The 27,290-nt window shown below is 32.3% G+C and overlaps 1 non-coding gene across 1 annotated transcript; it reads right to left on the reverse strand.

The window, feature by feature from the left end:
* Positions 1-11,987: 11,987 nt before the first annotated feature.
* On the reverse strand, positions 11,988-12,094 carry LOC132625316 (small nucleolar RNA R71). Its single transcript, XR_009576752.1, has one exon. It is a non-coding gene; the product is annotated as a small nucleolar RNA R71 (small nucleolar RNA).
* Between the last annotated feature and the right edge of the window lie 15,196 nt (positions 12,095-27,290).

A 27,290-nucleotide genomic window follows, 5' to 3' on the forward strand; every position in this document is an offset into this window, starting at 1 on the left:
TTTTGTAATTGGAAAGTTACTCAACTTTCATCTTTGTAACACAAAAGTCATTCAATTCATTTTAGTAAACTTTTGCTGACGTGGCATTTAAAAAATTAAATCCTTATTTCATATAAACCCACCCATTTTTACCATTTAGTAATCCGACCCGCTTTCCTAATTTTTATAACAAAACATTAAGGACTGAAATTTTACTAATAATTTTTTTTTTACTGGTAACGTGGCTAGATTCTCCTCCCTAATCAAGCCTTAAAATTTTATCTCAAGTTCATCTGGTTACTATGACATTGTTGCTAAGCTATATGCAAGTAATAATAGTTCTTCAAGGAAATTTATACATTCTACTCACAAAATATTACGTAAATCAACTGAGTCTAGTTGTACATTTGTTCTTCTTTTCATCATCTATGATGTATTCAGAATACAATTCCCTTGAGCAAGCAACTTGAATTTTTCAAAGAATACCATAAGAAGTTGATAGTGATTGTGGGGAAAGTAAATGCCACATCGATGATCAACGTTTCAATTCACCTAGTTAATGCAGGAGCCATGAAGTAGCGATTTTGTTCAAAATTACTATATTAATCCTCTCTTCTACAAAATTTACACTACTGATCCGTTCTTAGACATCCTCATCAAGTTGTACGCTAAATTCATTGGATAGCGTGTCAAGTTAGTGGGGCGAGTCTCCAAATGGTAAAAACAGGCGAATTTATATTAAATAAGGATTTAACTTTTAAAAAAATGCCACGTCAGCAAAAGTTAACTAAATGAGTTGAATGACTTTTGTGTTACAAAGATGAAAGTTGAGTGACTTTTCAGTTACAAAAAAAAGTTAAGTGACTCTTGTGTTACAAAGATGAAAGTTGAGTGACTTTTCAGTTACAAAACAAAATTAAGTGACTTTTATGTTACAATTGCGATAATTGAGTGACCCTATGAGAAATCACCTCTTTTGGACAGGTAAGAAAAATTATATGGATTTGTCGTTTATTCATGGTAAAAGGTGTTTCTCATTTTGCGAATAGGATTATGCCATTTCCCCTTTTCATTATGCAGAAACTTCTCAATCAAAACGTCCTTTAATTTGTTAGCCAGTGAGAATAAGATTAATTGAGGTTTGGCTGTTAAGATGGTGTATGATGACATGATTGCATTTGTCTTGTCTCGGGTGATGCATAAACTTTTTCATTATCAGTGTGTTTGGTAGGACGGAAAATAATTAAGTGATTTTTCTAATTATATGTATTTAAATCAAAATAGCATGAGGTTTTGAATTCAGAGTGCAACTTCTGATGATGCGGATAGGCAGGGTGGGGTAGGGGTGAGAGGCATGGGGTGGGGTAGGAAAAAGGTGGTGGGGTGGGTGATAGGGAGGTAGGGGTGGGGGGACGGGTTGTGTAGCTGGGGTGAGAGTGAGCGGGGGTAGGTATGGATAGTGCGCGGTAGGTTGGAGATGTGCTAGTTTGTTTTTATTGATCCAGAAAATATTTTTCCTCAAATTTTGAAGGGAAACTATTTTCTTCTATTTAGAGGAAAATATTTTCCAAAGAAAAGCATCTTTCAAGATATTTAATGCAATCAAAACAAGGGAAAATAGAAACACATTTTTCAAAAAACATTTTCCGTCATATACCAAACACAACCTATATGCCGACCTAATTAACTCTTTATTGCTCCACTGGCTAAACTTTCTTCTCATAATTAAGGTTTCGAAAACTTTTTAAAGAAGGTGGTACACACAATTAAAAAGTGTGACAGCAACCAGCAATTATGGGGGATGCACTTCTGTTCTCTTTTTTCACTCCATTTCTTAATGGAGTAACATTTTTTAATATGTGAAATTCAATATTGATTATAATTCTCTCATTAGTTAGGATTGTCTATTTAGATATTTTTATTTTTTTAGATGAAACTTTGCCCTTGGACAACCGCATAATTACAGTGACATTTAGTAACTAACTTTACGAAGCTTGACGATATATTATCATTTAGTTAAAATCAAGAGGGAATGATCTATTATGTTCACTTACAATTTAAATTAAAAAAAATGTCTCTACAATTATTTTTTTATATATCATTTGCGAATCTCCCACATTATTTTTATTGATCTTATGCGAAAAGGATCAAGTAACTCTAATAACAATTATAAACGACTACAGAAACAAATCTTCCATATGCGCGCTTTGGATTAGCCTTTATTTATTTTGATACTATCTCGGATAAGAAAAGAGTTTCATGGTGTAGCAGCCAGTGATGATTTTAGTATATATGAGCTTATTCGTGTGCCTCAAAAGCATATGGTAAAATAATATTTTATTGTCCAATGAAGATTATTTTCTACAATTTATTCTTAACCTTATCCAAAAGACGTAAAAGCTTGAAATCTAAAATCTCAATATGTAGTGACGGATATTTACCGCATGCATAATATGATAGAATTGGAATGCCTTCCACTTGCGGAAGATATCTTAGTTTTGAAGCATTTTGATCTTAGGGTATTAATTTAATATATAGGATTTGATTGCTAAACGATACATTATGCTCTCATCACTTCATATTTGTAAGTATTTTAATTTTCTTTTGCGTCTTATTGCTAGAATGAAATTGGATTTAGTAATAAACAAATGGTAGAGTGGAATTGACGTATCTCACAACATAATCTTTATGTTTAGTTATCGAGTGATGAGTTGAGTCTACACCAATAATCTCCCAAAGCTTTGAAAAAAGAAGAAGAAAACTTAGTGCCCTTGCCAGTGTAAAATCGCAAATTTCTGGATACTGTATGAAGATCAGAAGATCCATGTCATTTTTCGTGTGTACAGTTGAATCAGGTACATTATTGTCCAAAGGTGTTATTACACAACATAACACAGCAACCAACAACAACAACAACAACAACAACAACAACAGCCCAGTGAAATCCCACATCTTGGGGTCTGAGGAGGCTATAATGTACGCAGACCTTACTCCTACCAAAGTAGGATGGCTGTTTCCGAGAGACCCTCGGCTCAATAGAAGCATAAAAAGGGGGTCAGATAAGGTTAAAAGATTTAAAACGATATTGCAATGAAATAATGCAAGCGACACAGTAAAACAGGATAATCAAGGAATTCAAAGCGATATGGAAATGCAAATCACGAAAGCGGCACAGATAAAATAGAGTAGTCAAAGTACAGAAAGTAGCAAATAATAACATAAATCAAAGCACAAGAAATTATAATGCGCTAATGCGCCTACTAATAAGGAAAGATAACGAGACTTATATACTAGCCTTCTACCCTAATGTGGGTCCTCCACACCTTCCTATCTAAGGTCATGTCCTCGGTAAGCTATAACTGCGTCATGTCCTGTCTAATCACCTCTCCCCAATATTTCTTTGGCCTACCCCTACCTCTTCTGAAACCATTCATGGCTAACCTCTCACACCTCCGCACTGGGGCATCTATGTCTCTCCTCTTCACATGCCCAAACCATCTCAGTCGCATTTCCCGCATCTTGTCTTCCACCGAGGCCACTCCCACCTTATCCCGAATAGCCTCATTTCTAATCATGTCGCTCCTAGTGTGCCCACACATCCATCTCAACATTCTCATCTCAGCAACCACAAAAACTAAATAAAACCAGACAAAGTTCATCAGCAAGAAGGTCCTTAGCAATAGTTTCATTAATATTTTTTAACTTAATTAACTTCAACATTTAAATGCTTATCAATTTACTTTTTATTCAATTAGTTTTAAGCAAGTTCAAAAGTGGAGATGAGTTAGGAGCAGTGACAAAATCAAAATTTTCACAGAAATTCAAATATCAAAGCGTGAAAAATAATTTTAATCTTATATGTTCAGTGTAATATAATTTTCTAGCGAAGTAGCCCCTAGTTCCATCTTGCTTATGTGGGCATCCCCTACTGGTGGGTGGGTAGGATTTCAATTTGTCTCCTAATTAATCCTCATATCTTGAGCTAGCGTTTGCGACTGATTTCTGCCAATGTCCGTCTTATTAACATGATTTCAGAACCTAGCTCCTTCATTCTTGTTTCCCCCGATGTTGGACCGCTATACTATCTTGATCATGCTCTAATTGCCGGAAGGGAGGTGGGGCGTTAGTAATCCCACATCGGCTGATAATATGACAATAGTTTTAAACAATCATCATATCACCTTTTGATTTAACTTTTGAGGAAATTGAGTTAAATTAGAACTTCATTTTCTTATCAATTTTGGAGTATGAACAGAATATGTTCCATCACGAATTCACGATGCGCCGTAGGGGGAGAGTGTGTATTGCCGCTAGATAAAAGGACATGCACGCCAGTTTGTTATATGCCAAAATGTGCGGCTGGGTAATGGAACCAGTTACCATGCTCTGCTTAATAGATTCTCTGCAGCTTCGTTGATGTGACGCTTTGTCTCCTGGGCGGAGCTATAGTTTTTCGTACAGAGTAAACCACTAAACCGCACCAAATCGAAAAACCGAATCAAACCGAGAAAAAATTCCAACTAGTGGTTTGATGTTGAAAAAAAAAAATCGCCCATAATTAGTTTGGTTTGGTTTTAGCTAAAAAAAATCAAACTGAACCAAACCAATCCGACACCACATGTATTCATTTTATAAAATATTTTATACATAAAAATATGAGAAAAGACATCATTTAACCCCTGAACTTGGCACGAAAACTCACTTTAATAACTAAACTTAAGTTGTATTTATATACCCCCTTAACAACTTTCATCTTAATTAAATACAACCTCAGATGCTGACGTGGCAAAAAAAATAACAAAAAAAAAATTAAGAGAGTAAAGAGCATAAAAAGGTGGACCCGCTTATATATATATACAATTAAAAAATAAAATAAGAATAATATACAATTAAAATACCATTTTATTCTTCACAATCCCCATCCCACCCCACAGCCCCGCCCCCACCACCTTCGTCTTCTTCACAACCCCCCACCACACGCCACAGCCCCCCCCCCCCCCCCACCACCACCTTCCTCCTCCTTATTCTTCTTCACAAATTCCTCTTTCTCTCTAGATTGTCATCATTCTTTTCTTACCATTTTCACCATTTTTTGGTTTCTTGATTTTGATTTTTGTTTCCTTTCAAAAATAAAGTTATGGAATAACGGTTATGGAAGAAATGGGGTTGTTAATAATAATAATAATAGCCAACTATAACAACCAAAACAACCAATTTGGACGAATTTGAGTGTAAGTGGAGCTAATTTGAGAAGGAATGGGATGAAATTTGGTGGGGAGATGATGGTGGTGGGTGTGGGTTAAAGATGACAATTCGATCAACAACTACTGAAATTCTGGTCATCTTCTGTTTTTTCAGTGATTTTTGCAGTAGGAAATGTGAATACACATAGAGGTGCTTCTGGGTGTATATGGGTCATCTTCATGGAAGAAATAAATGTATTTCAATTTGGTGTTGCTTCTGGGTGTTGTTCTTATGGGTGGTTATGGTAGTGGCGGCGGCAGTGGTTGCAACAAGTGTGGTGAGGATGAGGAAAAAGAAGAAGAAAGAGAAAAGGGAGAAAGAAGAAGAAAGAGAAAAAATAATAAAATAAAAATAAAAAATGAAGGGCTGGCAATTTTTGACATGGCTATGACGTGACAATGACGTGGCAACGACGTGGCAATGATGTGGTGCGAGTGTAATACACCTCACATTGTGAGAATGATATTATTTTTTTAAGGTAGAAAATAATTGAAATGAAAGTTGTTAAGGGGGGGTATATAAATACAACTTAAGTTTAGTTGTTAAAGTGAGTTTTCGTGTCAAGTTCTAGGGTGAAATGATGTCTTTTCTCTAAAAATATTTATTTGTAATATAATTTATAAATATTTCTTAAATTTTTTAGTAGTTTTTTGTCTTTTGTTATATTATATTTGAAGCTTGAACTTAGAATTTTGAATGTCAATAAGTTTTATATCCCACGGATGTTAGTAACTCAAATAAAGTTCAAACCGAAACTAACTCAATACTAATGCTAACAAAAGAAATTCAATTCTACCACTATGAATGACAATGATGTTGGATATCTGTTCTTTAGTTTTGCATAATTGGTTTAGAGAGTGAAAATACATAACTTAATTTTTTTCTTTGTCATGTAATGAATACTTATTAGCCATACTTATTTTAGCATGACTTAGTACTTTTAGGGGTCGTTTGGTAGAAGGTATAAGCTGGGATATCCCAACACTAATTTTTATACCATGTTTGGTAGAAGGTATATATTAGTCCCGGGATAAATTTATACCTTGTACCAAACATGGTACAAAAATTAGTGCTGGGATATCCTAGCTTATACCTTCTTATCCCACTTATACTGGGATTATTTTATACCATCTAAAAGATGGTATAAAATAATCCCAATAGATGGGATAAATTAGTCCCGGGATTATAATCCCGGGATAATTTCGACTATCTACCAAACGACCCCTTAGATTATGGTCATTTTTTTTATGGCTTATACTTAGCAATATTTATTTTAACTGATTTTATTATCTTTTTTGTTGAATATTTTAATACAATGTCATCACGCATCTCACATTTTGTGTTATTTTCTTAAGAAATACCTTAATTATATAGTTGTATCTTACTAGTATTAAAGAATATATTCGAAGTAAAAGTTATATGTTTTGTATGAAGACTTTATTTTCTTAAGAAACACCTTAATTATATAGTTGTATCTTACTAGTACTAAAGAAATATTCGAAGTAAAAGTTAAATGTTTTGTATGAAGACCTTTCCTGAAAAAATCCCCAAAAACCCGAATTTTATTGGTTTGGTTTGGTGTATAAATTTAAAAACTCGACGCAATTGGTTTGGTTTGGTATTTAAAAATATTTGAACCAATCCGGTCCATGTACACCTCTAGTTTTACCCATAAGTTCTGTAGAACCTAACAATTTTAATCCAAATCTTATATTCCCTCATTTCAAGTTGCATGAACTCATTTGACTGGACACAGAGTTTAAGAAAAAAGAGAAACTTTTGAACCTGTGGCGTAAAATGAAGTACACATATTTGTATGGCTATAAATCATTGCAAGGTAAATTGTTTTCAAATATGAAAATGAGTCATTATCTTTGGCACGGTCTAAAAAAGAAATAGGTTCACATAATTGAAACAGAGGAATTATTTATGTTAAGTATAAATAATTTATGGCCAAACTCATCGACACACACCTGTGGTCGTTCATTTCTTTCACTTAAGTACCTAAAGTGACCCTTGTTCTATTTGGACACTTCAGGTGGGTCATTCCTATTCCACTTAGACACTTTTTGCACTGTTATCGGAGCAAAACCAACACCAAAGGGGGCACCACCTCATTGCACATCCAACCAGCTCAAAAGCCCCAATTTTTAATGGTCAAAACTCCATGAATTTACAAATCAGTGAATTTACAATTAAAATGACTTGACACAATTTAATTGAGTTGGCACAATTTAAATGAGCTGGTACAATTTAAATGAGCTGGTACAATTTAATTGGCCACTTAATCCACGTAGGAGACGACTGGTGTTGGTTTTGCTCCGATAACAGTGCAAAAAGTGTCTAAGTAGAATAGAAATGGTCCACCTGAAGTGTCTAAATGGAACAAGGGCCACTTTAGATGTTCAAGTGAAAGAAGTGGACGATCACCTGTGTTTATCGATGGATTTGACCATAATTTATCTAAAAGTACTCAATAAGATGCTTTCATAAACTCAAAATCTTTATTCCATTTCTGTTTTCTCTTGGACTCCGAGCTGTTGATCTTGCAAGGAATATGAAACTTTTGAAGAACGTACAGTACAATTAAGTACATAAATATTAAGCAGGGCCAAATTTTGTGAAAGAAAAGGTATAGCTAGGGGACCATTTTCAACCTTTGATGGTTTCTCTTTTCGTACGCATCTTTGCATAGGCGCACAGCATCTCCTTCCTCAGAATTTCACCTCCACAGTTATTCGATTCCATACATGTCACGTCATGGACGACTTACTTTTGTAGAGTCCCTGCAGATGAGTCCTGTCTTTGACTAATGGGCTTTAGGAGAACTTTTGACTGGGCTGAAAATGAACATTTGACTCATTTTGCGGGCAATTAGCACGATTGGCGGGTGATTTTTAATTTTTGCCTTATAAGACAAAATTCTCCCGAAACCTTGCCTTGCATTTTTTTTTTACTGAGTGAGAGTCCGAACCCAAAACCTCGGAGTATTTTCAGTCACCTTTTTAAGCGAAGGATAAAAATTAAAGTCCAGTAATTTGAGGGACAAATATTAAAGTCCAGCAATTTGAGGGACAAATATTAAAGACCAGCAGGACAATCCGTGCAAATAAGAGTATTAACTCCTTGATTTTTTTACTCATTTATGTATTCAACCTATTTCTACCTATAAAATTATTCTCTTTCATCTTAATCTCTCCACATACTAATCGGAAAATCCACAGTAAACGAACACAAGATTTTCAAAAAGTTATCTTTTTTTTTTTTTTCCATTAAATCAATACTCCACATTAAAATTCATTTATATTGATAAAAATTGTATATTGCTGGACCAGAAATGGTATATTACGTGCTTATATATCTCAATAATATACTATACTGTATGATATCATGATTGAATCTGTTGGAATATTAATATTTTATTATATTTTTTTTAATTTTTAATTAATGGTATATCTAATGATATTAATATAAGTAAATTCATCAACAATAGGAAAATGTATGTTGCTGAACGAAAAATGATATATCACGTACTTGTATGTGTTATAGTGTGGTATCAAAGGATTAAGGGGCTAAAATAGTTTGTCCCAGTTTATGTGACACAATTTGAATTTCGAGAGTCAAACATGTTAATTTTGATCATTTATTCGGACAAAGAATCTTTAAAAATTTGATATAACATTTATATATTTGAAAACTACATAAAAAGCATAAGTCACAATAATTGACAATTAAAAATATTTAAAAGATATTTGGAAAAACTTGTTTAAATATTGATGGATATAAATTATTCATGATATTTTGTATATAAAAATAAGCTTTTAAATAAAACATGAATAAATATATCCTATTCTCGCATATTTTCTGACAAATTCTACAGGAAGAAGAGTACTGCAGAAGAATAGAGAAGAAACAAATTGTCAAAGAACTAAGCAAAGAATTCACTAGGTGCAACCACGAATTCATAAGTCATAACCGTGGAGTTTTACATGTGGGAATTACAAAAGACAACATTGGGAGAAGTTGGATAATCCCACACCCGTCAAGTGTTGAAATCCACGGGTGTCACCGCCACTTTCATACTCACACCCGTCAACTATGGGCATCAAGAAAGAAGTTGCATAATCCCACACCCGTCAAGTGTTGAATTCACGGGTGTCACCGCCACTTTCATACTCACACCCGTCAACTATGGGCATCAAGAAAGAAGTTGCAAAATTCACGGGTGCGACTACTATTGTTATACTCTCACCCGTCAAGTAAGGTCACGGATGTGAGCACTACTTCAAGGAATGCATTCGTAGGGGGGAGACGCTACATTTTCCTATAAATAGAAGCATCACTTTGCTTACAAATCATCCAATAATTGAGAAGACAAAGTGTTAATCTTGTTCTATTCTCTTTTCTTTCCTTTGTAGTAAAAATATTTCTCCAAGTCTTTCAATATTTCTAGCTTCTTAAATTCATATTTTCTCTTTTCTAACTCCATAATGGAGTAATCTCTTTTTGTTGGATAGTTGAAGAAACTTGGTGTAATGTTATATTATCTTATTTTAGTTATTCCTCGTCTTGGTAATATTTAAGTTTCATACTTTGTGTTGGAATGATATGTTCTACTAGTCATTACCGTTACTTAGTATATTTTGTGTTATGATTATAGTTATATTAATTTGTACTTCTAACAAGGAGGGAAATTAATAGACTATAATAATCACATAAAATATATATGTAATAATAATTTTTAGTCATCTATTATTCCAAATCTTTGAACTTGCTTCTTTTAATCCTAATTCTCACGGAGGGGTTATTTAAAGTTAGTTCTTAGGTTTAAATCTTTATCTTATTTCTTTTCGTCCTAATTCTTACGGAGGGACAGTCTCAAATAAGTTTATTGATTTGAGGGATCTCTATCTTATTTCTTTCAATTCTAATTCTCGCGGAGGAATTGTTTCAAATAAGTTTATTGATTTAAGGATTAATCGCAAGAGGTCCTTATTCCTCATAACACAAATCCTTAATCACAAGAGGTCTTTATTCCTCATAACACAAATCAAGTCTAGGAACTATTTCTACTGTTTTGTGGAATTTACTAAAAAAAGGTTTTATTATCATATCTACACTAAGTAGATTCAACGACTCCCAACTCTTTCTTTTAAGATAATCTTTTGAAAGTTGTTTCTTTTGTTAAAGTAATTTACAAATTTAAGTCACTATTCTCCTTTCATCAATCTGATTCTCTCAAATAGCAGCAAAAATACTACAAGTCTGTAGCATAGATTTTCCAATCTCTGTGGGACGATATCTTAAACGATATTAGAATTTGACAGAGTACGAGCGAAATTTCCTATACACTTGGGCCTCGTCAAATTTTTGGCGCCGTTGCCGGGGATTGACATACATCTACTTCAGACTAAGTGTTTTGTTACTAATTTGAGAACTTACATTTATGTTTATATTATCTATTTATTCATTAATATTATCATTACCAACTAAGTACTATTATAATTATTTTATTTATTAATACTAGTGTTTTTATTTGTAATCATATAAATTTTCTTTAAAAAAAAATTAAAAAAAAAATTAGTCTTCCTACAGTTTCATCATCTCTATTCTTACCATCATTATAACTTTTTCTATTAACATTATATATACCTCCTTTATATAAAAGTGCTATAATATTTCATTACTAGTACTACCATTTGTTATTCTCATCACTTTTGTCTATATAAAAGTGATTTTTTATTATTGGTATTAAAAGATAGTTGTTGTTGTTGTTATTATTATTATTATTATTATTATTATTATTATTATTATTATTACTATCATCATTATTATCATCATCATCATTATCATTATCATTATCATTATCATTATCATGATTATTATTATTATTATCATTATTATTCTGATTATCATTATTATTATGATTATGATTATGATTATCATTATTATTATTATGATTATGATTATCATTATTATATGATTATGATTATGATTATGATTATGATTATGATTATGATTATTATTATCATTATCATTATCATTATGATTACCATTATTATTATCATCATCATTATCATCATCATTATCATTATCATTATTATTACCATTATTATTATTATCATTATTATTATTATTATTATTATTATTATTATTATTATTATTATTGCAATATTACTGTAGTTTATGACCCGCTCTTCTTCAAAAGAGTTGGCATATTACGATCCAGAAATTGAAAGATCTACTCGTTTGCGCAGGAAGAAACAAACATCCGCTTCTCAAAGCGTAACTCGTGAAGAAATGGACATCAACCAGGAGTTGAAAATCAACCACCAGGAATTCCACCACCACTTGTTCCAGAAGATCAGTTTGACGAAGTGGTTCCAAGACTAGCAAGCAAAATTCTAACGAATTATGCTAGACCAGATCACTTCAACTGTGAATCTAGTATGAGGAACCCTCCAGTTGCAGCTAACAACTTCTAAATCAGGACTGGATTAATTCAAACAATTCAACAATCATGTACATTTACCAGTGATCTTAGTGAAGATCCACATAGTCATCTGATTGATTTCTTAGAATTAGTTGAAACTGCTAAATATAATGGAGTATCCCCTGAAGCAATCAAGCTAAGGCTATTTCCTTTTTCTTTAAAAGGAGATGCCAAGACTTGGTTGCGAAGTTTGCCTCAAGGGTCTATCACCACATGGGATCAAATGACTCAAAATTTTTTAAATAAATATTTTTCCCCTGCTAAAACCACAAAGTTAAGACAAGATATTACTAATTTCTTGCAGATTGGCACGGAGTCAGTTTATCAGGCTTGAGAGAGATTAAAAGCAATGCTAAGAAAATGTCCACATCATGACATTGCTGAACATATGCAATTGTATATTTTTTATCATGGGCTAAAACATTCTTCTCGAAATGTGATAAATGCAGCTGCAGGAGGTTCCATTATGGGAAAAATCACAGAAGAAGCTTTGCAAATGATGAATGAAATATCTAAAAATGCCATTCAATGGCCATCTCATCGTGTAATCAATAAGAAAGCTGCTACTGTAATTCAAGAAGATGCTTTAAATACACTAACTCAACAAATTGCTTCTTTGGCACAAAAGTTTGAATCTTTTCAGGAGAATAAACAACAGTCAAGCCAAGTTAAGGCCTCTGACATATGTGGAGGAAACCATCTAAACCATGAATGTCAAGCAAGCAACCAAAATGATGAGCAGGTTAATACTGTCGGATAAAAGCCATACTCTTTTGGTAGTCCATCGGCACAAAAACATCCAGGCTTTCAATGGAGCAATCCAAATGAGGCTGAAAACTCCCAAAGCTTTCAAAAGCAACAGGTACAGGGTCCACCTGGATACCAGAATCAAAATCGCGGGCCATCAGATTTCAGACCATATCAACAAATAACTGTATATCAGCAGAGGCCGCAACAAGCACATATGAATCTTGATGACCTATTATATAAGTACATCAAATCCACTGATGAAAAAATGGAGAGTCAAAATTCAGCCCTAAAAATTTGGAAATTCAGTTAAGCCAGTTGGCAACTCTTGTGTCCGAAAAAATTCAAGGTCCCTTACCAAGCAATACACAGAAAAATCCAAAGGAGCACCTTAAAGCCATCGCTTTACGGTCAGGTAAGAACCTTGATGAACCTTACAAGGACACCCAAGAAAAGAATCAATCATCACAGCAGGTAGACAAAGGTAAGAATGTTGAAACACCCTCTGAACAATCAGAAGAAAAAGAAAAGAAAATGGAAGAGGAAAATATTCTCCCTGTGAAAATTCCTTTTCCACAAAAAATGAAGAGAGAAAAGCTTGATAGTCAATTTTCCAAGTTTTTGGATATCTTAAAACAAATTCACATTAATATTCCTTTTACTGATGCTTTATTACAAATGCCTTCATATGCCAAGTTTCTCAAAGAAATTTTGTCAAGCAAAAGAAAACTGGAAGAAGCTTTTGTGGTAGTACTTACTGAAAAATGTAGTGCTATACTTCAAAACAAACTACCACAAAAGCTCAGGGATCCAGGTAGTTTTACAATTCCATGCACTTTGGGAGGAGTATATTTTGAAAAAGCACTTTGTGACTCTGGAGCTTCAATAAATCTAATGCCGTTTTCTATTTTTAGAAAATTGGATCTTGGTGAAATAAAAAAACACAAGTGTTTCTCTTCAGTTTGCATATCAAAGTACTAAAAAACCTAAGGGAATAATTAAAAATATTCTTGTAAGAGTTGATAAGTTCGTTTTTCCTGTGGATTTTATAGTACTTGAAATGCAGGAATGTCCTGATGAACCGATAATTTTGGGTAGACCATTTCTTGCTACAGGAAAAGCAATCATCGATGTGCATCAAGGACAATTAATTTTAAGAGTAGATGAAGAAATAGTCATTTTTGATATGCAAAAAATGCTAAGATTTTCAGGAGATGAGATATCATCCCCATGTTTTTTCAATTGACATGATTAGTGATTTTGCAGATGAATTCAAAGATAATAAATTGATTCTATATTCTATGGAAAGATGCTTGTCCAAATCTGGCACCTCACAAGATGATGATCCCCATCAGGAGCGAAGCTGAAATATTGGAAAAACATTATAAGGATGAGGAGATACAATCGGAAGAAGTTCAACCAAAATTGAACTCAAAATTCTTCCTTCTCATTTGAAATATGTTTATCTTGAGCATAAATTATTTCTAGTAATTATTTCATCTTCTCTATCTGCTGAACAGGAAGACAGTTTAATTGAAATACTACGAGCACACAAAGGAGCCTTAGGGTGGACAGTGGCAGATATCAAAGGGATTAGTCCAGCTATTTGTGTGCACAGAATCCTCATGGAAGATAGCTACAAACCAATAGTCCAGCCCCAAAGGAGATTGAATCCTACAATGCAAGAAGTGGTGAAAAATGAAATAATTAAACTTCTTGCGGCTTGTATCATCTACCCCATTTCAGATAGCCCTTGGATAAGTCCTGTTCAAGTAGTACCAAAAAAGGGAGGTATGACGATCATAAAAAATGAAAATAATGAACTCATACCTACTCGAACAATTACTGGATGGAGAGTTTGTATTGATTATAGACGCCTCAATGATGCTACCAAAAAAGATCATTTACCTTTACCATTTATCTATCAAATGTTGGAAAGGGTAGCAGGATATGGTTTTTACTGTTTTCTTGATGGATATTCAGGTTATAAACAGATACCAATAGCACCAGAAGACCAGGATAAGACAACTTTCACATGTCCCCATGGAACATATGCCTATAGGAGAATGCCATTTGGTTTATGTAATGCACATGCCACATTTCAACGTTGTATGTCAGCAATTTTCTCAAACATGACCGAAAAATTTCTAGAGATTTTTATGGATGATTTCACTCTTTTTGGAAAATCATCTGAAGATTGTCTTTACCATTTGACCTTAGTTCTTAAGAGATGTGAAGAGACAAACTTGATTCTTAATTGGGAGAAATGTCATTTTATGGTTACAGAAGGAATTGTTCTAGGACATAAAATCACTGTTAAAGGGATAAAAGTTGATAAGGCTAAAATTGATGTTATAGCAAGATTACCCCCTCCCACAACAGTTAAAAGCATTAGAAGTTTTTTAGGACATGCAGGTTTTTACAGATGGTTCATAAAAGACTTTTCAAAGATTTCAAAATTGCTGACTAACCTTTTGATGAAAGATGTTAAGTTTGAATTTTCAGGTGACTGTTTGAAGGCATTTAAAACCCTTAAGGAAAGATTGTCAACAACCCCTATAGTTGTGTCCCCTGATTGGAGCCAGCCTTTTGAGATCATGTGTGATGCTAGTGATACAACCGTAGGAGCTGTTTTAGGCCAGAGAAGAGATAAGATTTTTCGTCCCATTTACTATGCTAGTAGAACATTGAATGAGGCTCAGTTGAATTATGCAACTACAGAAAAAGAATTACTGGCAGTAGTATTTGCATTTGACAAGTTTTGTTCCTATTTAATAGGGACCAAGGTTACTGTTTTTACTGACCATGTAGCTTTAAAATACCTCTTAGCAAAGAAAGACGCTCGACCTAGATTGTTAAGATGGATTTTACTTCTGCAAGAATTTGACCTTGAAATAAAAGACAAGAAAGGAACTGAAAATCAAGTAGCTGACCATTTGTCTAGATTAGAGAACCCTCCTCTTGAGTTTACTGAGATAAAAGAAGAATTTCCCGATGAGCATATATTTTTTGTTGTAACTCAACCACCCTGGTTTGCAGATATCGCAAATTACTTGGTTGGAAAGTGGACACCTCAAAATCTCACTTATCAGCAAAGAAAAAAGCTTATGTCTGATGCTAAATATTACCTGTGGGATGAACCTTACTTGTTTAAAAATTGTGCAGATAATATCATTAGACGTTGCGTACCCGAGGAGGATATGAAGAACATACTTTACCACTGTCATGGGGGAGAAATTGGTGGACATTATGCAGCCAACCGAACTGCCTTTAAAGTTTTGGAAGCTGGATTCTTCTGGCCGACAATATTTAAAGATGCTCGGGCATATGTTGCACAATGTGATAAATGTCAGAGAACAGGTAATATCACTAAGAGAGATGAAATGCCATTACAATCAATATAGGTATGTGAAATATTTGATGTTTGGGGAATAGATTTTATGGGTCCTTTTCCTTCTTCTCACTCTTATACATATATCCTTGTAGCTGTGGATTATGTATCAAGGTGGGTTGAAGCAATTCCCACAAAAAAAAAATGATGCTCGTACTGTGTGTGATTTTATTAGAAAAAATATTCTTACCAGATTCGGCACACCACGAGTCATCATTAGCGATCAAGGGACTCATTTCATCAATAAACAATTTTCTTCGTTGCTGTCAAAATATGGTGTGACTCATAAAACAGGAACACCATATCATGCTCAAACTCAAGGGCAAGTTGAGGTATCCAACCACGAATTAAAAAGAATACTTGAAAAGACGGTTGGAATCTCAAGAAAAGACTGGGCTATAAAATTAGATGATGCTCTATGGGCATACCGAACGGCTTTCAAAACGCCAATCGAACATCTCCGTATAGATTAGTCTTTGGAAAAGCTTGTCATTTACCTATTGAATTAGAACACAAAACTTTTTGGGCGTTAAGAGCACTAAATTATGAATTAACATCGGCTGGAAAAAATAGATTTCTCCAAATTAATGAATAAGAAGAAATGAGGTTGGGATCCTATGAAAATACGAGAATTTTTAAAGAAAAAACAAAAAAATGGCATGACAATTTGATCCGACCAAAGAGTTTTAAAATTGGAGACTTGGTACTTCTTTATAATAGCAGGCTTAGGCTATTTCTAGGAAAACTAAAATCCCGGTGGACAGGTCCCTACAATGTTACAAATGTCGCTTCATATGGAGCTATTGAAATTCAACAGATCAGTGGCGGAAACAAGTTTAAGGTAAATGGTCACAGGCTGAAATTATATTTTGGAAGAAAATTTGAGGAACAACCATCGGTGACTCTGATTAAATGATGAATCAAGAAGTCAATAAATCGAACTGGCGACATTAAACTCAGAACTCCTATTTCCAACCCGTAGCCATTGAGGGTGAAGCAATGGAACCTCATAAGTCCAATATAAATTTGCATCATTAAATTGCTTAACCAATTAATCTGGTTAATATCCAGGTTAGTGTACAACCGGAGCATCTCATGAAGGCCTCTACCAAAACAGAGTCACCTACAAAGGAATAATTCCATAGTGATCAGTATGCCTAAGTAACTAGTTGGTTAACCAATTTGCTGTACAAGTTAATTACTAGCTCAGGTAATTTTTTGGTTTATAATAAACCAAGATCAAATAACTAATAACGTCTTGAATTAGTCAGTCTAATATGGACATGTGAGTTCACAGTTATTTTAAGCCTATAATATAGATGTATTTCTTTTTAAAGTATGTTTTTGTGTGCATGTGTGTGTGTATATATATATATATATACATATTAGTTAGAACATAAGTTTTATTTTATCTTAAAAAAAAAACGGAGGTGGAGTTGGAGGACTCGTTTAAGCTGATTTTCATCTAGAAGAATGAAAAACTCAAGTGTGGGGAGACTTTTTGGATCTAATCCACCTGTTTTTGTGTATATATGCATATGCTACTTCTGTTTAGGCTATATATATATATATATATATATGTGTGTGTGTGTGTGTGTGTGTCTATATATTTTGCAGTAGTTGAAAAAGAAGATGGAATCTGGGAAATACTTTAATACCTCAAAGTGGGTAATATTGTATTCCTCTCTAACAATGATTAGGAACTAGTAATGGGTAACTTTTTGATGGGACCAAGAACTAAAAAAAAAAAAGATTTTTCTTTATATAAAACTATGTTATGACATACATAAGGTGTGGGACTGTAGTTTCTTTCAAGCTTTCTTCTGCAGTTGTAAATTTGAAAGCCAAAAATATTTTTACTTTATTTATAAATATTATATATGTATTTCTTTAAACTTGATCTTGTTGTAGGTATTTTAGTTTTAAAACAAAGTTCTTTACATTATGTTCAAGATTATTTTCTTTTTACCTTCACCAAATGATTTTCATGTCTATGATTTTGACTTTGTGAAAGAAAGAGCAATCGTCTTCAACTCAAGAAATCATTGGAATTGAGAAAAGTTATGATCACCAAACAGGAAGAATCACTCTATTAGCTAGAACTTGCTCTTAATGTTTTTCAAGGCGAAATAATGGATGACACTTATTTTTGAAAAATGATATTAGGCCTTCTTTCATAGCCTATTTTAACCTTTTCATTTTTACCCATGCATACACATTTTTCCTTTTAGACCCTTCTTTGAGCCATATTTTTTTTTTGAACACCATAATATTCTACATATATGTGTGTATATACATATATATGCATAAACACACAGAGATCTCCTAATTCTTCCAGCTATAAATAAATGAGCAGAAACCAAAAAGGGAAGAAAGTGAAAGGAAAAAAAATGGGGGTTGAGAAAAAGAAAATTGTGAATATACAAGTCTTTGAGACGTTGCAAAAGAGGAGAAATGAAAATCAAGAAAAACTTATCAAATGGAGAAATAAAAAGAGAAAAGAAAAAAAGAAGAGCTTTATATATCTACTCCATGCTGGGAGAAGAAAAGTCACTATTAAAATATCCTTACCTTACTAGCCTGAAGCCTGACATTATAAGCCAATAAAAGTCCTAAGATGATTTCAGAAAATAGTGTCGAATCTATGTTAGTGGAGATAAATATAAGGAGCAAGCCTATGGACAAGACTGTGATCCTCAACGAATAAGTGATCATAAATTTATCAATTCTAAAAGATTCAGGGAAAAAAAAAGAGTGCAAGTTCTTTCTGATCAAAAGGGAATTCAGAAATCAGGAAAAATATTTGGTGAACTTAAAAAAGTTAGTTTATATTGAGAATTATGAAAGAAATTTATTTCTGAATAATTTTTCTATCCTATAAAGATCATTGATTTTTAAATGTTTGAAAATTATCTTTTTCCTTGAGGACGGGCAAAAATTCAAGTATGGGGGAGTTTGATGGATATAAATTATTCATGATATTTTGTATATAAAAACAAGTTTTAAAATAAAACATGAATAAATATATCCTATTCTCGCATATTTTCTAACAAATTCTACAGGAAGAAGAGTACTGCAGAAGAATAGAGAAGAAATAAATTGTCAAAGAAGTAAGCAAAGAATTCAATAGGTGCAACCATGAATTCATAAGTCATAACCGTAGAGTTTTACATGTGGGAATTACAAAAGACAACATTGGGAGAAGTTGGATAATCTCACACTCGTCAAGTGTTGAAATCCACGGGTGTCACTGCCACTTTCATACTCACACCCGTCAACTATGGGCATCAAGAAAGAAGTTGCATAATCCCACACCCGTCAAGTGTTGAAATTCACTAGTGTCACCGCCACTTTCATACTCACACCCGTCAACTATGGGCATCAAGAAAGAAGTTGCAAAATTCACGGGTGCGACTACCACTGTTATACTCTCACCCGTCAAGTAAGGTCACGGATGTGAGCACTACTTCAAGGAATGCATTCGTAGGGGGGAGACACTACATTTTCCTATAAATAGAAGCATAACTTTGCTTACAAATCATCCAATAATTGAGACGACAAAGTGTTAATCTTGTTCTATTCTCTTTTCTTTCCTTTGTAGTAAAAATATTTCTCCAAGTCTTTCAATATTTCTAGCTTCTTAAATTTATATTTTTTCTTTTCTAACTCCATAATGGAGTAATCTCTTTTTGTTGGATAGTTGAAGAAACTTGGTGTAATGTTATATTATCTTATTTTAGTTATTCCTCGTCTTGGTATTATTTAAGTGTCATACTTTGTGTTGGAATGATATGTTCTACTAATCATTATCATTACTTAGTATATTTTGTGTTATGATTATAGTTATATTAATTTGTACTTCTGACAAGGAGGGAAATTAATATACTATAATAATCACATAAAATATATATGTAATAATAATTGTTAGTCATCTATTATTCCAAATCTTTGAACTTGCTTCTTTTAATCCTAATTCTCACGGAGGGGTTATTTAAAGTTAGTTCTTAGGTTTAAATCTTTATCTTATTTCTTTCCGTCCTAATTCTTACGGAGGGACAGTCTCAAATAAGTTTATTGATTTGAGGGATCTCTATCTTATTTCTTTCAATTCTAATTCTCGCGGAGGGATTGTTTCAAATAAGTTTATTGATTTAAGGATTAATTGCAAGAGGTCTTTATTCCTCATAACACAAATCAAGTCTAGGAACTATTTCTACTGTTTGTGGAATTTACTAAAAAAAGGTTTTATTATCATATGTACACTAAGTAGATTCAACGACTCCCAACTCTTTCTTTTAAGATAATCTTTTGAAAGTTGTTTCTTTTGTTAAAGTAATTTACAAATTTAAGTCACTACTCTCCTTTCATCAATCTGATTCTCTCAAATAGCAGCAAAAATACTACAAGTCTGTAGCATAGATTTTTCAATCTCTGTGGGACGATATCTTATACTATATTAGAATTTGACAGAGTACGAGCGAAATTTCCTATACACTTGGGCCTCGTCAAATATCGAAATCCGAAAAGTGACACATTAGTTGGGATGGAGAGAGTATATGATATACTAGTTAACATGTCCGCACTTCGCGCGTTTGAATACATTCTTTTGTAAATTGTCTTGATATAAAGGGATTAAAAATTGTAACTGAAAATTTTAAAAATAAACATACGTATAAAAAATATTGTAAGACCAAGGCAAATGTATAAGAATATGCTAAAGCAACCAAGCATGTGAATAACATTATATAAATTCTTACTAACCTTTTTTCACTTTTGTTTTTAAATCATCCAAATGCTTTTTCAATTTGTGCGTTAAATCATCCAAATGAAAATAAATTAGAAATTATATCAGAATAATAATCTATGCACTAAACGTCAAATTAAGAAAAAAAATTAAAAATTTGTGCAACTATTTTCGTTTTGTTTTTCTTTGACAATCCATACCAAAAACCATATATCACAGTAATAATTTTTACACTAAAAAAAATAAAAAACTGTTGACAACTACTTATTTGCAAAGCTAACCGCGACAATAATCATGAAAGTTTCTAGATTTGATCATAAACTATGCAGTTTGATTTTTAAAGAGATCAAACCTCGACAGTAAAATTATTGTCTCTATGCATCAGGAAGAGAAAGAATTTTATTGTAATCCCCCGGAATAAAATAGAATTTTATTGTAATCCCCTGGAATAAAATTAACAATTTCTTACTGTCATCCAAGTGATATAGTGATTTCACTTGTGTGCGATTTTTTTCTTTAGCACGTTTGAGATACATTATCCAAAGAAATAGAATAATCGCAACCTCATAATATTCTATTTTAGATAAATTTCAAGTGACGCTTCGTTCGATAATTGAACAAGTAAGAAGGTTAGACCACTTTGTTACACTTACCCCTATAGAATTTCGACACTTTGTTCATTGACAAATTAGAATTTTAGAATGACTAAAAAACGGCATATTTGAAACAAAAAATAGAAGTCTATCAAAGTACAACACCTTTAGCAGCTATATGCAAAATGGATGGTTAAAAAGGAATGAAAGGACACCCCCTTTTATTTTAAGACACAACTTCTAGTTTAAAACTTTAATTACTAAGTAGTATTTCAATGATTTTCTAATATCTACAAAACATAAATCCAGTTGTGAAATTTGTTATTATAAAAAAAGTTTGTTAATTATGCATGTATTGAGAAAATTAAAATGATGGGAGAGTTTAAATTTGTGAATAACCTTTATTAAAAAATAATATGTACATTAATTGAAAACTCAATGTAGATAATAAATTTCTTATCATCAAATAATGCAGTCAAAAGCAGGGTATCTTAAGGCAGTATGTCAAATTCCCAAAAAAAAAATATATATTACAGAAATTCAAGAAGACAATCTATCTATATATAATATAAAGTTAGGCATAGACAAGATGATGTGGCACCTCTCTATGGCCTAGAAACACAATTATCTTTTTTCTCCTTTTTTTGAGCTTTTGCTTATTTTTTTATTTTTTTATCCCATCTTTTAAGTATTTTATTGTAACAACAATAAATGACTCAATAATTAATACTCCACTCTTCTTATTCATGGAGTACGTAATTTATTTCCAACCTCTCAAATTCCTTAATTATGGAGGAAAAAGAATTTGAAACGTCTCAAACAATTAGAAGAAATATAAACAAATTGCCAATGCAAGATGTGAATAAAAAACTTCAGCAAACTGCCAGGATTTCTATTAGTGTCATTTTTAGAAAAATATTGTGCCTTTGGCCTTATATTTTACCTTAACATTTTTTCAGAAAATTAAACCCATTTAATTCTCATTAATCACTCTCTCAAATGTAACATGCATACCCTAAACCCGTTTACCACCTACAATTAAACCCATTTAATTTACATTAATCATTCTCATCACATACCAAATATATACTATATAAACAACATTCTCATTGAAGAAATCTTTCGTCTGTGCCTTTTGCCATCAATTTCAGTAAGTTTTTATCATATTTTTCACTCCTCTTCCTTTCTTTTTGTTTGCTTTAGTGAAAATTAATTTTGAGATTTTATGGTCTAACAATTGTAGGCTGGAGGCATGGCAGCACGAAGTAGAAAGATTAGCTTGTATATGGTAAAAATCGGACATGTGATAGACCGATGAGATCAGAGATCGAGGGAAGAAAAAGACAAGCACGAGCAGGAAGACTTCCATTCGAACCAGAGGAGTGCTTGATCCGAAGAAAGAGAAGGAAATCGTTTGGTCCGGTTTATCCATAGCCGAGTTGATCGTGGCCGTTGGCCCGGTTGATCGTGGCCGTTGGTCCGGGTGATCCGTTACACAATTGCCACGCGTCAAGATCGTTCTGCCACATTGTGCTGCCAATCGTACGGGTGTCAGACCGTACGACCAACCTTATCCTTTTAATTTTCTTCTTTACTCAAAAGGGCTTTATGTTGTATGAGGCCCACAAGGCAAAACTATAAATAGGGGTCATTACCCTACTTTTAAGGGTTAGTTTCTTCAGATTTAGAATATTTGTAATAGCAAAAATATATAAAATCTCTCCCTCTTATTATCTGATTTTGGTCCGGATTTAGTGTCTTCTTCTTTAGATTTATTCAATCAAACGATACCATACATCACTTAATATACGCATTTAGTGCAAACCATCGATTACTATTCAGATTATTCATAGCTGACCTTAATCCATTTTCTCTCAATCAAAATAGATTAAGGCTCAACCACATATCCTATACCTCATTTACAAATTCAATTGATTACCCAAATTCGTGGTAAACATAGCTAATAGGTCAAAGGGTTTTGCTACTATCATACTTCAACAAGGTTAAAAAATGATTTTGGAAGATCCAATCTCAATTCCTATATGTAACCTTTGACTGGATATGCTGATCATCTGTCATATGATTATAAATTATGGATAACAGCAGGTATGTATTTGATATAATTCATGCATCATATTTCGAATCAATTGTGCTAATAGTGGGAACAAGAAATGTTTTACATGTTCATTAGTTAATGAGGAAAACAATAGTTTTGTATAGTTACGCTTTCCTTTAGTAAAAATACTGGTGGAATTTCATAGAGAAGTTTGGTTAAATTAATAGTGCAAATTTTACTTTTTCGTGGGGAGTAATGTTTTTCTAAGACTTAAAACTTTAGAGTGAGAGAGAGAGAGAGTTTTTTGTGGTGGCTGTTGAACTAAGGCTAAATAGGCGGCACAACTCAAGTGGTGCTCTTACGTAAGAGATAGCAATTGAGAAGATTAAAATTGAAGTAGTTGGGAAATTTTCACTTTTATTTCAAGAGTGTTTTAATCTTTATTTGTTTTTTTCCTGTTTCAGTTTTTAATATTGTTATTAGAAGACATGCCATATTTCTTATTCTCCTATCCATGGTAAGTTTGTACAATTTTTTCAAGCTGTGTTTTCTTTGACATTTGTATAAACAGGTTATTTTCTAAAGTCCGTATGTATAATATGTATTCCCTCAATTTTATTCCTTATGAACCTATTCTAGCATATAGTTTAAGAAAGAAAAAAAAATATTTACATCATTTTTGTTGCATAATACGTACTCTCTTGATTTTATTTTTTATATAAAACCTTTTAGTTGTGTAGAGAGTTCACGAAAAGAGAATTTTAAAAAAAAATATGTGGTCTTAAATATGCAATAAGTTTTTTTAGAAAAATCTTAAGTATGTGGCGTCTTTCCCTTCCCCCATTAATGGGTCTAACATAATACAAATTTGCATTAGTCGAGCCAGTGGATTTCGAATATAAGATAAAATAAGAAACTTAAAGTAAATTGTTTAAGATATGAATAAAGGGTTATTTTCTTAACAGATTAATAAAAATAATTCACATAAAATAAAATGGATATATCACCCCACCTTTCAATAAGTATTTTCTTTGTAAAAAGTGTCAATAATTAAGAGTATACCGTCAAAACCTCAATTTTAAAGGGCTAGATGGTCTTTTTTTCTTAGATGCTTGTATTGGTCGTGTTGTGAAAAACAATGACAATATAACCTTTTGAATGGTGAGATGGAGATTTCGTTTTATTTGGATGAAGGTAGATGTAATAAATTTGCAGTACTTTCACTTTTAAGTGCTTAAGAAAGAAGGGATAAGATGATACATTGACATTATATAAAACATTCAGTGTTAATATAGGCTTACCAATTATAATAGGTTATTTACATTGTAATAACTCAGTAGTAGAATCGTAGATAAATATTTCATTAGTAAAGATTGATTTTCGTTTAAAAAATTCAAGGCATTATTTTTTTCTTATATTTTATTTATTTATTGTGACCGCGCGAAGCGTGGATGAATTCACTAGTTGATATTAGAGGCTATAATACCTTGATAAATTTACTTTCGCTTTAAGAGAATCCATTCCTATTAGAGATCAAAATAAAAAGTTCCACTTCCGTCCTAAAACAAAAGAGAATAAGATCAATCGATAATCATAATTACATTTTAATGAATCAACAAAAATCAAAACAGGGTAAATAAAATTATTACATCCAACAAATAAGATCAGATATAGAAAAAACAAACTATGTCTGAAGGTAATTATTGTCGGAAAAAATATCATATATTTGAATTACCCAAAAAGTACATTAGAGCAAATAAGATTACATCAAAGTAATGATATTCCTAGCCAAAAAGTTACAAAAAGATAAAGGGATAATATTTCAAACCTGGCATGAGAAATACTATTTTGTCTCTGAATAACTTTTCACCTTACTATCATAGTACTATGAAAATGAGTTCGCAACAAAAAGATTTCTACAGGAAAAAAAATTAACTGGCAATTTCTAAAGCTTTACTTGTTACAAGATCCTTCATTTGATGTATTTGCAGTTTTGCTCATTACTGCCAGATTGATCATATGCTGTGCCTTCAAATTATGATGTATGGATTGGTAATATATTGCCTTTGTAGTTATTAAACATAATATGTATAATCAGAGGCAGATTCAAGATTTAAGTTCTATGGGTTTAATTTTAAGATTCTTACCATTATATTTTTAAAGTTTTTGGTCCATATCTACTAGTAATATATTGAGTGATTTATTAAGTTTTTTTACATAACACATAAATGGAAAAAAATAGGTAAAAAGCCAAAGAAAAAAGGAGAAATAGCAATGAAGGTCGTGGAGAGGTGTCTATGCCTAGCTTTATATTATATTACTAGTCTCTCGACACATACGTTGCACGTGATTGTCAAGTCACGTAGTCAAGATGATCATATCGCTTGGCATTGGAGTTGTTAAGTGATATCAATATTTAAGAAAAAAATGACTTAAAAACTATACACGAATGAATATAGTAATTGTTTTCTGAATGATTAATGTTGATTGTTGAATGGTTACTGTTTGTCTTGTCGAGATGCATATCGTCTGAACCTATTAAGATGAACAATCAAAGTTTAGTTAGAATATGCAATTGTTTTTACTTATTTTTCTTTTATGATGTGCAATCATGTAATTAACTGTATCACACCTAGTACTTCCTTAAAGTCGATAGTCCGAGTGCATGTTTGTTTCATTCATTTCGATTAGTATGTCATAACCAAAACTCTTGTTACCGATGGTGAAACTCCTCTTGAAAGTGTAATGTACAGTTTCCCATGTGAGAAAACGTGTTGTGGTTGATACAATCTAACGTTGAGGATTGTACGAGCTTGTGCTTTATTTATTGTTATTGCAAAACATAAATGTAATGAATAGTATTTTTAAACGAATTTGAAAGCATATCCTTCAGTTTTAGGGGGAGAAAGTTAAATTTTAGGAATGAACATATGCTTGTTAGTGAATTTACTCGTTCTAATTTCTGCATGTATGACGTTGTTGTTAAATCCACGACAAATCATCCCTTTATCATTTTGCATAATCCATTGGAAGGGATCTAAATTTTTAAGTAGCATGATTGGTGCATTTTCTATTAAAAATAACCTGTTTAAGGGAAGATAAAATATGTAAATTTTTTGTTCGTATATGTAAAAACCTAAATATATGCATACATATTAATATAGTATACATTAAGTAAGAGAATAGAAAAACGTAAATGATATAATGATTTGACGATGTAACTATGCGAGTGAAGATCATTTGGTTTTAAAATAACTATGTATTTTTCTTGATAGTAATTGGTCATCGTATGATCTTCTGCAAATTAAATTAAGTCAACCACAACAACAACAACAACAACATACCCAGTGTAGTCACACAAGTTGGGTCTGGGGAGGGTGGAGTGTACACAGACCTTACCTTGAGAGATAGAGAGGTTGTTTCTAATAGACCCTCGGCTCTGAGAAAAGAAACAACAAAAGTGCAGAAACAACAGATAATAACAAAAATCATTCTGAAAAAGAAAAAAAAAAGGAGGAACAATACCATAACTGCCGCAAAATCATACGATAATAACATAAATCAAAGGACAAGAAACTACAAGAGTAATACTACATCTTCTACAAGTCAAAATTCATAAACATTTTTCTTCTGATCTCCACCAACATTTCGCAAAGCAACGATAGAATGAGAATAAAGTTGCATTGAAGAATTTTATTTTAAAGGAAACTAAAAAAGGGGTGGCAACTCACCTTTTCGCAGAGCAACAATTCTCTTCAAAGTAGGATAAGCTTTATATCAATTCGAAGGGTCTGTTTAAATTTAATTAATAAATGGGATATTTAAATAGATAAAAAGGATATTTTAATTAAATTAAAGATTTATTTAAATGAGAAGGATATTTAAATAATTTAATTTGTAAGCTTAAGGGCTTCCCATTGTTAATATAACTCCACGTGCTTCATAAGTGTATTTTTATGTTATTATCATATTCAGACTATAGTTTTTTTTTTATTTAAAAAAGAAAATTTAATGCATAAATTATTAGGATAAAGGCCGGAAAT

This window comes from Lycium barbarum, chromosome 12, assembly GCF_019175385.1.
Source record: "Lycium barbarum isolate Lr01 chromosome 12, ASM1917538v2, whole genome shotgun sequence".
Taxonomy (NCBI): Eukaryota; Viridiplantae; Streptophyta; class Magnoliopsida; order Solanales; family Solanaceae; genus Lycium; species Lycium barbarum.